This window comes from Musca autumnalis, unplaced genomic scaffold, assembly GCF_047663935.1.
Source record: "Musca autumnalis isolate F117 unplaced genomic scaffold, ASM4766393v1 scaffold_5, whole genome shotgun sequence".
NCBI lineage: Eukaryota > Metazoa > Arthropoda > Insecta > Diptera > Muscidae > Musca > Musca autumnalis.
The window spans coordinates 93429103-93443034 of NW_027412088.1; positions in this window are offsets into that span (position 1 = coordinate 93429103).

A 13932-nucleotide genomic window follows, 5' to 3' on the forward strand; every position below is an offset into this window, starting at 1 on the left:
CATTTATATGATTTTTCGAATGTATCTTTAATGTCTCTACATTTACAGAGTATTGATTGCCAGTCCATTGAGAAATATAACTATAGTTTTATTTTTATTTTCATTATATTTAATTGTTATTTATTTAACATTTGTTTTTAATTGATTTTTAAATTTTATCTAAGTCGTTTCCTCGACTGATATATTTCTTTTTTAATGCTTTCTTATGCATACAATAACATTTTATTAACAAGTTTATTCCTACTAAGACATTCAATATTAGCAATAGATACCATAAGGAAGTTATTTGGTCGGTATGGTCTATTACTTCAATGTTGTTAATTAAATTAGCGTTTGGGTTTGAAATTTTGGACTCTTCTGATCCCATTTTTACAATACAATATTTAAGTTTATATTTAAAGTATAAAATATATTTTTATATTACAATAGCTATTTAAGTCTATATGTAATGTATTAAAAAAAATGTTTGCCAAGAGCGAATTACGCCTTCTGGCCCTGACTGGTGCTGGGTGAGCACTCAGTTGTATAACTAATTTTATATATTAATATAATATTTATTATATATGCTGGTTTTTTTCACAGGATTACAGGCAGTTTTTCCTCTATCGTCTTAGAATCCGTCTTCCTCTGCCGGTTCCTATATTCTTCTATGCTAATAGCTTGTGGACCCTCTTTGACGGTCGTCCTTCTATTCATGGCAATTTTTCCTTCTTCAGTAGCAAACTGCAAACTGCATACGGTATTGGAATTAAATTTAAATTAATTCCTTTTATGGGCGAGCACTTTAAAACGTTAATATACCCGTTCTAATCAATATTTTCTTTTGTTTTTATAGTGCCATGGGCGAGCACTTTATAATATTATTTTTCCGTGCAGTGCAGATAGAGCACTTGTCACGGTCGCCATGTAGAGCGAAATAATACAGTGGTTGATTAACAGTGAATGATTGATTTTATTTCGAAATTATTATGTCTATTTATACTAAATCATAATTTACATTTATAAGAATATAATATCTAAATACTACGTTAATTGTATTTGTGTGAGTGTACGCGTGCGGGATCATATTGCAACAATGTCAAAATCAGAACGACAATTGTCGTTGGACGTGTGAACGAAATATGTCATACGACACCAAGAGGTATTTGGAGTAACTGACCACCGACAACATGAATGAATGAAGTCAGTGACTCTTTGTTGGTGAATAATATTAAAGTATTATGAGCTGTTAATATTTTGATATTGAAATGGATGAAGTTAAATAATATAAACATTTATGACACACGTACACTACACAAGAAGCATGGACTTGCCACTTAAAAAACTTGTACCATCGTAATAGGGGTCTTGAGTGCAACATGTTGCAAGAAAAATCAAAACGATTCGAGAGGAGGTCCTAACTTGCACTTTTCCGAAATTGTGTGTGGCAGGTACCCGACGGAGTGGACCGATAGAGTCCATTTTGAGACATGATCTATGTCTGGTATAAATATTACGATGTGGAAATTATGAACCAAATCAGTTACTATCTTTAAGAGTTATCGTGCGCACAATTTTTCCGAACATTTTCGAACTTTTGTGGGGGATGTACCGGAAGGAGTGGACCGATATAAGCCATCTTCGAACTTAAACTAAGTTTGGACAAAATATTACGAAGACCAAATCGGTTCATCCGTTCGAGAGTTATCGTGCGCACCAGCCAGCCGGACTGACAGACAGACGGACTGACATTGCTAAATCGACTCCAAATTGTCTGAAACGGATTTCGTCCAAACATACTTGCGCTCTAAAACCATTATTTCGATCAGGCAAATTTTGCCCGTATGAAAGTGTATATGGGCAAAACTGCCAATTATTTCATATTCCATTTCCAAAAAAATGAATTTTTTCTTTTCGCGCTAGATTAACGATTTTTGGTACATAGGTTAAGAAAAAATTCCCCAGAACAAATCCGCTCGCGAGCAAATTTTTGATTGTTGCGGACAAATGTTATCGCGGTTTTACTTCTGCTTTTAAGAAAAAAGTATTATAAAAACGCTAATTATTTTATTGAGCACAATTGTCACTAAAAAGTTATCACGAAGTGACGTCATTAAGTAGATTGCATAATATTTGTAAAATGTTTCTCAGCATTCGCGGAATTTACAAAAAATTGACAAAATTTTAAATGTAATCCGAGTTTTTTGAAAATGTAGGTCCTTTTACCCGTCAAAAATTACAAAAAAAGTAACAGTTTTAAATAAAGACTTCACGGGGAATCAAATGAGACCAAACTTATAATCATCGGGATAGTAGTTAGGATATTATAGCCAAAATACGCACATATTTGTGTTACAAAAAACTAATTTTGGTTTGGAATAATGGTTTTCACATGCATTCTAGAGTCGAAAATATTGGAAAAATTCTATAGGAGTACTTCTTTTATTTTTCATGAAACTCCCAAGGAAATGGGCGGATTTTGCTGTATCTACATTCACATAGAAAGTTTCCCATTGAGGAAAGTTATCGGGTTGTTGAAATAAATCATTAGACTTCTTAAACGGAAATAGAATTCAAATAAACCGCTTTAACTTATATGCATTATTAAAATATGTGTAAATCGCGTAATTATCAAAATCGTTTTGTCCGCATGCGATTTTCATGTACAGCAAGACCATATCTTTTAATTTGTATATATTTTTCGAAATATAATTTGGACGCTAAGATGTAGCATCGGCTGCATCTTAGCATTAAAAAACCTATAAAACATCGCTAATTTGCGCAAAGTTCATAAAATTTCGTTCCGCATCCGGTTTTAGTGTCACCATGAAATCAGTCAAGAACCGTGGATGTAGCATCACGCACTATTTTTGGGATAAAATGAATGTAGTTCCCTTATCAGTGAAGTTTTTAAATCTCTGTTTCCGCAAAAAGGAAGATGATGCACTAGTTTTTTCATAGTAGTGCAAGCGGCCGACAGAATACGCGATAAAATCCGCGATATTTTCAAAAACAATATTAGGTGATTTTCCTACCTTGGAATTTCTTCTATCTCGCGTTTTAGTAGATGGATTTTAACGAATAATGATTTATTAGAACCGCAACGTAAAAATCCAAAATTTGCAATCATGCACGAGTAAATCGAATGCCAATTGTACAAATTAGACCCGAAATATATGATTTTTAGAAATTTGTTCGCACAAAATGTTCGTATTTGGATACAGATTTCTCTGAAGCTGTGTAGGCTACATTCACGGCACATGTATCAAATAAATCAGAATCGTGAGTTCTTCATTCCTATAAATGATTTTTTGAAAAACCTGTTTGCGGAACGAAATTATAAGAAAATTTCAAAAAACACTTAAAATCTGGCTTCAAAATGTCAGCATCATTTAATGGTAGACGCAGATCAAATTTTGAGAAGTTATACACTAGTGAGATGATCCTTATTTAGTTGCCTTCTACTTTTACTTTAACGGGAAAATCGTGAAAAGTGTGGTTTAATCACAAATCGAGAGAAAACAAAAAAAGACACGATGGCTTCAACCCATTTTTACCCATTTTTTAACATAAATATAGCCACAGCTTCCACGCAAATCAACTTTGAAGGCCAATATTTTTTTCCAAGTCTAAAAACATTTCATTTTATCCAAAAGCATGTAAATTATACAATATACAACCACTACTCGCGAGTTATAAACGGGTAAACCTTGGCTTCAACGATGTTAAATTTTCAATAATATTGCCCATATACCCTCGTTAGCATTAATCCTGAGGGTATAAAAACGGAGAATATAAAACATATGAAAATCCCATATTACAAACGTTGAAAAGTTGGACATTGGCACTAAATTCTTCAGTACCCAGTCAGTTATGATTTATAATACACTGTAATTAACACTTCACATATGGTGAGTGCTCTCGAATGTTTCAATCATTGCTATAAATACGATTTTTGATATCCCTCCAGAGTAGATAAATAGTGTAACAACTGATCGAAGTAGTTGCTGAAAAGAGGTAAAGAGAATGTCAATTGACAATAATCGTTCATACCTGAATATCTTGTAACTCTAATAGATAGTTCCCATATTGGAATCACATAACCTATAATTGTCAAATATATAGATGCCGCGATCGAAGCGAAAGCAGTAAATATTAACCAAGGTATCATTAAATAGTGTCGTAACTAAAAAACAAGAGAAATGAAATCGCTTCTGTGTCAAAAAATGTGTATTTCAAGTCAGAATTTCTCAGCCATACATTATAAACACCCACTATCATCAGAACCGTTACAACGATCATAATGAAACTGCAAACCATGGCCACAATAAATAGTGCTATAGAACGCAAAAATTTAAGATTTTATATCAATGGAAATATTAAAAAAATGGAGATTCTTACCAATTTTAAGTATTTCCTCATGACTAGTTCCAGTTCTAATAATTATCGCGAGAAATATTGACGCAATCAATGTGTAATAGAAAATAGAATACTTCAGACTTAAGCAATCATGTAATAGAAAATATTTATAATGCCAATGACAAATCTAAATCTTCGATAATGCATAGCGATCGACCGACCTGTGACTATGAATGAGCTCTAATGGAATCAGATTCGTTCTGCTGGCTGCTTTTGACAAAACCACAAAAAAAGCATTGATGCTTATGGGGGTTTAAAAATATGTTTGGAATTCAAAGTTAGGTCAGACCGACCACAACATCCATCCAAATAGTCATATTTTGCAAGAAAGATGACAACAATTGTATTATAAAATGGCACACTGAGGTCATAAAAATTTTCTAAGAGTACCACAAAAAAAAACTTGGAGACTCAATACGAGATTATACAGAAGTTATGACAAGAAGCTTTATAGAAAATGTTAGTACTTAATAGCCCAGTCTAAAGTTCGGGAATTGAATAATCCATAACAAATAATGTAAACAAAATATTATTTTACTCATTACAAGGTAATCAGTTACAGTGGCACAAAAAATGCGAGTCCTATTAAAACCTGACAGTTGTGAATTCGAGACTCGGTGAGTTGTCGATGTGTAGGTAATTTATGTAGAAGTAAGTCTTTAAAAAAAGCGAAGACTGCATCTATATTCTCCCAGACAGTTTCGCTGGGCTCCTCTCCTTACTCACTTTATAAAGATTAATCTACATCAGTGCAAAATTGCTGAACTCCTGCATCTAGGCCTCATATATTGACGTAGACCTAGCCCAGGAAGCTTATTTGTATAAAATTGTGACCTACGCCTCAAATGGGGAAAAGGTGAGAACGTGTATTGTTGCGAACCTCAACTTAATTATTCTCTCCAATTATATAGCGGATACAACATACCTTTAATCTTATCGTCGATTCAAACGTTTTACAAAGACCCCGACCAACCAAGCAAGGTCACGCGGGAGCTATGAAACATTCAGCTTTACTCTTAAGTATAATGTAAGAAGGGTAATGCCGGAAGCCACCTGGGTGCAGTGGTAAGCACGTCTCCCTTGCACTTAGAAGGTTTGCGGTTCAATCCCTGACCAGGAACATCAAAATTTTAGGCGGTGGCAACATTTTATTCAGTGTAATGTTGGCTTATATTTCCTGAGTATTTCAGCCATGAAAAACTCCTGTACAAGTGGTATCATAAGAGACGCCGTTCGGACTCGGCGATAAAAAATAGGTCACATATCATTGAGCCAATCGGCGTGCACTCAGGGGAAGTAACTGCCATAAACCTCACTAACCTGCACGACTCTAATAAAGAATTGGATGGTATCTGAAAAGTGTTCCTTCTCGGATCATAGTTTGATATTTTTCGAATAGTCCCCATAAAAATCCCCGGAGGAGTAAATTCAGAGCGCTACCCTCCGTAAATCAGGTAAAAAATCTTAAAAACAGTAAGATGAAACTTAGTACTGATTGGAATGCCTGTAAAGTTAATTTCAATAAGTACACGAGTGAAATCATGATAGCTAAGCAAAAGTTGTGGGTAAGCTTTAGTTAGTTTATACTCCCTCTTCAGACTAACTAAAGGTGATCCAGGTTACGCAAGATACTACCTAGGGATCCAAAATCTATATGTAGTATTAAGTGGAGCGACGGTTCATGGGCTAACACTGGATTATAAACTTTGGATCTACGATCAGGGTATGGAGTTGCATTAGAACCTTCTCCAGAAGCTGAATACCACACTACAATTCGGGACCTTAGCTTCACTGTATGTAACCATACACTGACTGTATGTAACCATGTTCAGCTCATCTTAACCTATGGCGGACTTAGCTGGTTGCAAACACTTAGGAATAAGCCGCTAATACCAAAAATATCAGAAGTGGAATAGACTGCGTCAATTCTGATCACAGGCACAATCAAAATCACATTCAGGCTACTTTGAATTTAATCCAGGATCTCCTACCTCTGGATACCCTGGTCCAGTTTCAAAGTTTGCACACCCTCAGAAATTATTCCAAGCAGGGATATTTGAGCTAAAAGTAACTCTCCTCTGGACTGTCTGGCAATATTCACAGACGTATCAAAGGGCCGGCGTCTTTTCCAAAAATGCATTAATCAAACATCCTGCTAGCAAGTATCACTGCTTTAAAGACGCTACAGCTATCATTAAGCTTTCAAGCAGAGATTCATGTTGTAAGAAAAACATCAGAGTTGGTTAAGGGACTTGAAACCAGTCTCACAGGACCCGTTACTTTATGTGTCCATAGTCAGGCGGCCCATAATGCTCTCAAGTCATGCACCATAAACTCTCGAGCTATCGTTGATTACAGAAAGGATCCAAATGATATACGAAACAACGTTAAACTTTGGTGGGCTCCAGGACATAGCAATATAGTGGGCAACGAATTAGCTCGGTGTGACTTGATGTCGATCGAATCTCGAATTGATGAACCTGCTAGGACACCGATGTTGTACTACATTAATAAACTTCGTAAGATTTACCTTGAGAAAACACAACGGAGAAGGCTTAGTGAACTTTGATTTAGGATGTCCAAAGCAAGTCTCAACCACTGTAACATGACAAAATGATCACGTGCATAATACAACTACCCTTGCCATACGGAACCAGCCATCCAATATGCAACATACACTACATCATTACTACCCATCCGCTTCGGAGATAACATGTAATGCAACAGATAAGTGCATTCCGGTGTAATCTTACAACAATCGCCGTCAGTGCTTACGACTAATAATCCTCATTTACTTCATACTCCAGGTCACTGAAGTATTTCAGAAATGGTTGAGAATGCCGAGCCTACTACTGCAGGGGGTTAGGTACACGGGTTGGAACAAAAGACTGTTCTAAATCCGCCAACTTACACTTCGGTGCTATAGCGTTGGGAATACTTTTTGATGGCTACCCATTAAGTTGTGTTGGCTAATGCATCACAGGGCTTTCGAGTCAGCTGTTCCGCAGGGCCTTCGGGTCAGCTGTTCAGTAGTTAGAAACCAGTAGCGCATGGTAGAAATTAGTCGTCGTCTTCCCGATCATCTGCAGCCGAACACCGAATTCATCGTCTTCCCTATCATCTGCAGCCGAACACCGAATTCATTGTCTTCCCGATGATCTGTAGCCGAACACTGAATTTAATGTCTTCCCTATCATCTGCAGCCGAACACCGAATTCACACCTGAACTCAAACAACACCGTTTCCCTCGAAGAAGAACCCGCTAAATCAACACGAGCTCCTCAGCTGCCAAACCCCAGTGAGTCCGCATAATCCTTACGCTAACTATTAATCCAAATATGTATCCATTGAATTCAGTCATTAATAATTGTTCCACAAACATCCCAGAAAGGACAAGGGAGACTTCTTTCATATCAATGACTGCACCCCGATTCATATTAGCTCAATGATATGTGACCTATTGTTTATCCCCGAGTCCGAACGGGGTGTCTTAAGACACCACTTGTAGAAGAGTTTTACAAGGCTGAAATACTCAGGAAATGTCGCCAACATTACTGAGTGGTATTTTGCCACCGTTGAAAAGTTGATGTCGCTTGGCCTGGGAATCGAACCGCAGACCTTCTGAGTGCAAGACGGTGTGCATACACGCAGAGAAAAAATATGATTCATGCCACCATATTTTGAAAGAATTATATATATATACTAGCGGACCCGGCGAACTTCGTCTCGCTATTAAGGAATAAAATTTCATACAAAAACTCAATTTTCGATTTTTCCGATTTTCCGACTTTTCCAGAGAGATTTTCCAAAATTTTCTTCCGTAAAGACCTTCTCCTCGAAAATACGAATGACTGACAAAAAATTTTACAGAAATCGGCCTAGCCGTTCTCATTTTATGAATTACTATACATTTTTTACACCATTTTTATATATATAGATTATAGATATATGGTAACCCCCATCATATTCGCACAATTTTTCCGAACATTTTTGAACTTTTGTGAGGGAGGTACCTGAAGGAGTGGACCGATATGGCTTATCTTCGAACTTAAACTAAGTTTGCACAAAATATTACGAAGGCCACATTTTGGACCGAAACGGCAGATCCGTTCGAGAGTTATCTTACACTCCAACCACTACACACTGTGTCATAGGGCTTTTTTGCACCTTTCAGGCTATTTTCTCGGGAAGCATGGACTTGCCCCTGACGGAACTTGTACCGTCGTATGGTGGGCAGTGAATATAAGTTTTTCCAATAAAAATTAGAGCGATTCGAGAGCAGGCCCTAAACTGAACTTTTCCGAAATTTTGTGTGGGAGGTACCCGCAGGGGTGGGCCTAAGTCTGGTACACATTTCACGATGTGCAAAGTAAGGACCAAATCGGTTACTCCCTTGAAGCGTTATCGTGCGCATAAAATTTCCGAGTATTTTTGAACTTTTGTGTACCTGAAGGAGTAGACCGATATGGCCCATCTTCGAACTTAAACTAAGTTTGGACAAAATATTACGATAGCCAAATTTTGGACCAAATCGGCTCATCCGTTTGAGAGTTATCGTGCGCACCAGCCAGCCAGGCAGACGGACGGACATTGCTAAATCGACTCCAAATTATCTGAGACACATTTCGTCCAAACATACTTGGGGTCTAAAACCATTATTTCGATGAGGCACATTTTGCCCGTATGAAAGTGTATACACCCTTTCTAGCTTAAAGGCTAAGGGTATAATAATGCACAAAATTTGCACGAAATATTCGGAGATTCTTGTTATTTTAGAAGTGTTTGTTACCTTAACAAGTAAAAAAGTGTCAGTCGGCTTTGCCGACAGATATATATCCTCAGCCAATATAAAGTGAAACTTTAACCTACGAACAGATCGAATGTATTTAAGGTCTCTTCAGAATTTTGTGGCCCATTTTGGACATTTGAACTTGGTGACAAAAATCTGGATTAGGAATGAACTGCACTAAGACACTCATAGCAATTTGGTCATAGCGCCATGAAACTAAGTTTGGATATAATATGACGAGGACCCAATGTTGGACCAAATCGGTTGAACAGCTCGAAAGTTATCGTGCCCTCCGACCGCCGCATATAGTGACATAGGGGTTTTTTTACACCTTCGGGCTGTTTTCTCAAGAAATAAGGACTTACCGCTGAAAAAACTTTTACGGTCGTAATGGAGGTAGCGAATGCAAATCGCTTCAACAAAAATCAAAGTGATTCGAGAGCAGGTCTTAAACTGAACTTATCCGAAATTTTGTGTGAGAGTTACCAGAAGGAGTAGACAACAATCGTCCATATTCAAACCTGATTTATATCTGGTAGATATATTAGGATGTGCAAAGTATGGATTACATAGGTCACTCCCTTCAAGAGTTATCGTGCGCACACTTTTTTCGAACATTTTTGAACTATTGTGGGGCGGTACCTGAAGGAGTGGACCGATATGGCTTATCTTCGAACTTAAACTAAGTTTGCACAAAATATTACGAAGGCAAAATTTTGGACCGAATCGGCAGATCCCTTCGAGAGTTATCTTGCGCTCCAACCACTACACACGGTGCCATAGGGGCTTTTTGCATCTTCCAGGCTATTTTTCGAACATTTGTGGGGGAGGTACCGGAAGGAGTGGACCGATATAGCCCATCTTCGAACTTAAACTAAGTTTGGGCATAATATTACCAAAGCCAAATTTTTGACCGAATCGGTTGATCCATTCGAGAGTTATCGTGCGCACCAGCCAGCCAGACAGACAGACGGACGGACATTGCTAAATCGACTCCAAATTGTCTGAAACACATTTCGTCCAAACATACTTGGGGTCTAAAACCATTATTTCGATGGAGCACATTTTGCCCTATGAAAGTGTATATGAGGAAAAGTCAAAATTTTTTAGTTTCCATGAAGCCAAGGTTTGCACTATTATAATACGCGAACTATTGTATTTTACCAGTAACTATGACTATTGCTGGATTAATTTAGATGCTTTTGTACAAAGCTCAAAAATTTAGCAACAAAATTTAATTTACGTGGTTATTACGACAGATCGTAAAAGTCCATCTACTAGAACGGCGGAAATGGCTACTGCAAAAATTGAAAAATTTGCGAAAAATGTTTTTCAAAATATCGCTGACTAATTCGCGTTTTATGTGGATCGTTTCCATTTCAATGAAGAAAGTGAATCATCACTCGCGTTTGTGCGAAAACAGCGGTTTGAAAAATTTAGTGGCATGGGAGCTGTATCCGATTTATCCAAAAAATACTGTGTGATGCTACATCCACGGTTCTTGATGGATTTTATTGAAATATGTTTAGATCGATGTATTTTTTCACGGTTGATAGTGAAATCGGATGCGCATAAAAAGCGTATGCACTTTGTGCAAAATATAAGCGTTATACAGTTTATTAGTGTTGGGCAATCTCGTTCATTGAGCGGATCGATCTTTTTCATTCCGTTCACCAAAAAGATCCGGGTCGTTTACTTCGTTCGTTGGCTCTTTTTCGTTCAACAATACATTTGACTGTATTATTTTCTTTTGAAGTCGTTCGTTCTCTGCTGCATATGACTCCGTCGTTCTTTTCACCGAATCGTTCTTTTGAAAATGTTCGTTCACGAATGACACAACTCTTGTGTTACTTGCTTGTTTGTGTGCTAATGGGGGTGGTTTTGTTTCTGAACGTAGTGGTGGTGGTTTTGATATGAAAGAACCAGATGAACGAATGATGCAAAAGAAAGATATGACCGGTATGTGCTACTGAATGAGGTGAGTTACTGAGCGAGAGTAGCTCTCTGAATCATTGTTTGTTTTGTGTGGAAATTTGTGCTGCTTTGTTTAGAGTTTGACTGCAAAACCAATGCTGTTAATTTTGTAAGCAGCAATGACTCGTCCATCGGGGATCTAAAATTTAGATTCTAAATGAACGATATAAAAGAATGAGCTGGATACGAATCCGTTCGTTCTTTTGACGGAATCGTTCCTTTGAGCCGGTTCGTTCATGAACGACACAACTCTACAGTTTATTGCACACTAAACTGCAGACGATGCTACATCTTAGCGGCCAAAGTAAATCCTGGCAAATGTATACAAATTAAAAGAGAAGAATTCGCTGTATTGGTAAACCGCATGCGCATCAAGTGATTTTGAGGATTTCGCGATTTACACGCATTTCAAAATGAACATTACCCGATACAATTTTATTTCAAGATTATACCCCATTTAAAGGAACCCAACATTTAGTTGAACGTTACCTATATCTTCCGCTAGATGTTAGCGTGTTTTCGAGAAGTGATTAGAATAAAAAATGTGATTTATTGCGTGAAATTTAACTAAAATAGAAGAAAAACTCCGACCTATTGTTCTTACATTTTGTTCAACTAACTCACAAAATAAATTTTAATAAATATTTTCTCTTACAAAAATTTTATAAATTTCCTCAATATATTTTTTGTTTTTTGCTATAATATGCAAACCGCTAAACGGATTTGTATAGTTTTGGTTTCATTTGAATCTTCGCGATGTTTAGATTACGTACATATTTTTTTTATATTTTTCAGATGCATAAACAGCTTGAATTTTTTAGAACAAGTTGTAAACTACCAATTGTTTTGAATGCTTTCCTAATTTCCGCGAAAATTTACAACTTCTTCACTAAAGTTATGGGACCTCAGTAAACATATAGTATGTAGGGAGCCCCTAATTAAGAGAGTTTCTCAATATAATAATTAGAGTCTTTTAAAGATTTTTTTCTTTTTATCAGAATTGAAACCGCCATAACTTTTGCGCGCAACAACCAAAATTAGTATCTCGAACAGATTTAAGAATGGGATTTTTTTCCCAATCTATGTACCAAAAATCTTTCATGTAGCTTAAAAAAAAATTTTTAATTTTTTTTATGGAAAACTAAAAAATTTTGTCTTTTCTTCATATACCCTTTCTAGCCTAAAGGCTGAGGGTATAAAAATGAAACAAAACTGGCTGGCTGGTGTGCACGATAACTCTCGAACGGATCAATCGATTCGGTTCAAATTTTGGGTATCGAAATATTTTGTCCAGATTTGATTTAAGTTCGAAGATGGGCCATATCGGTCCACTCCTTCAGGTACCTCCCCCACAAAAGTTCAAAAATGTTCGGAAAAATTTTCCGCACGATAACTCTTGAAGGGAGTAACCGAATTAGTCCATACTTTGCACATCGTGACATTTCTACCAGACATAGATGAGGTTCCAATATGGACCCTATTGGTTCACTCTTTCGGGTACCTCCCACACAAAATTCTGCTTAAGTGCAGTTTAAGGCCTGCTCTCGAATCGCTTTGATTTTTGTTGCAGCCACTTGTATTCACTACCCCCATTACGACGATATAATTTTTTTCAGGAGCAAGTCCATATATCCTCAGAAATCAGCACGAAAACTGCAAACAACCCATATAATACCATGTGTCGTAGTTGGAGTGCACGATAACTCTCGAACGGATCAACATATTTGGTTAAAATTTTGGGTCTTTCAATATTTTGTCCAAACTTAGTTTAAATTCGAAGATAGACTATATCGGTCCACTCCTTCCGGTACCTCCACCACAAAGGTTCAAAATTTTTCGCCAAGATTGTGGGCATGATAACTCTAGGAGGGAATAACCGAATTGAGCCAAACTTTGCTATTGGTAATATTACTTTCAGGCATAGATCGAGTACTAATATGGACTATATCGGTCCATTCATTTGAGTACCTCCCACACAAAATTTGGAAAAAGTATTGTTTAACAACTACTCTCTGATCTTATTAATTTGTGACGCAGCAGGTTGCACTTGCGGCCCCTGTTACGACGTTGTAATTTTTTTCGTGGGAAAGTCCATACTTCCTGAGATAACGACCCAAAAAGGTCCAGAAAATCCTACCGGAACCACATAAACTGGCTAATGTGTAAAATAACCCTTTAAGAGAGAAATCGATTTAGCTCAAACTTTGTAAATTGAAAAGTAAAATTGTAATATATTTAAATTCAGAAAATTAAGTACAACATATTTAATTATATAGTCTGTAAGGAAAATATCCATAGACTAATAAAAAAAAAAAATATTTCCTACAGATTTGTATTAGGTCCGAATATGTACTACATCTCCTATGGGTACACCCTGCCCAAAGTTTGGAAAATAAACACTCGTCTTGGATCATTCTGAATTTTGTTGCAACATGTAGTTTTTTGCGGCCCTTTCCATCCTGGAACATTTTCCCAACAGCAAAAAAACCTACAGAAGTATTGTGTTAACTTTTTTTCTTCGGGTACGTGGCTGAGGGTATATCTCTGTCGGCTCAGCTGACTGATACTTTCTTACTTGTTTTGTCACTTTTTATACCCTCAGCCTTTAGGCTAAAGAGGGTATTTACACTTTGATACGACCAAAACGTGCTTCATCGAAATAATGGTTTTAGACCCCAAGTATGTTTGGACGAAATGTGTTTCAGACAATTTGGAGTCGATTTAGCAATGTCCGTCCGTCCGTCTGTCTGGCTGGCTGGTGCGCACGATAA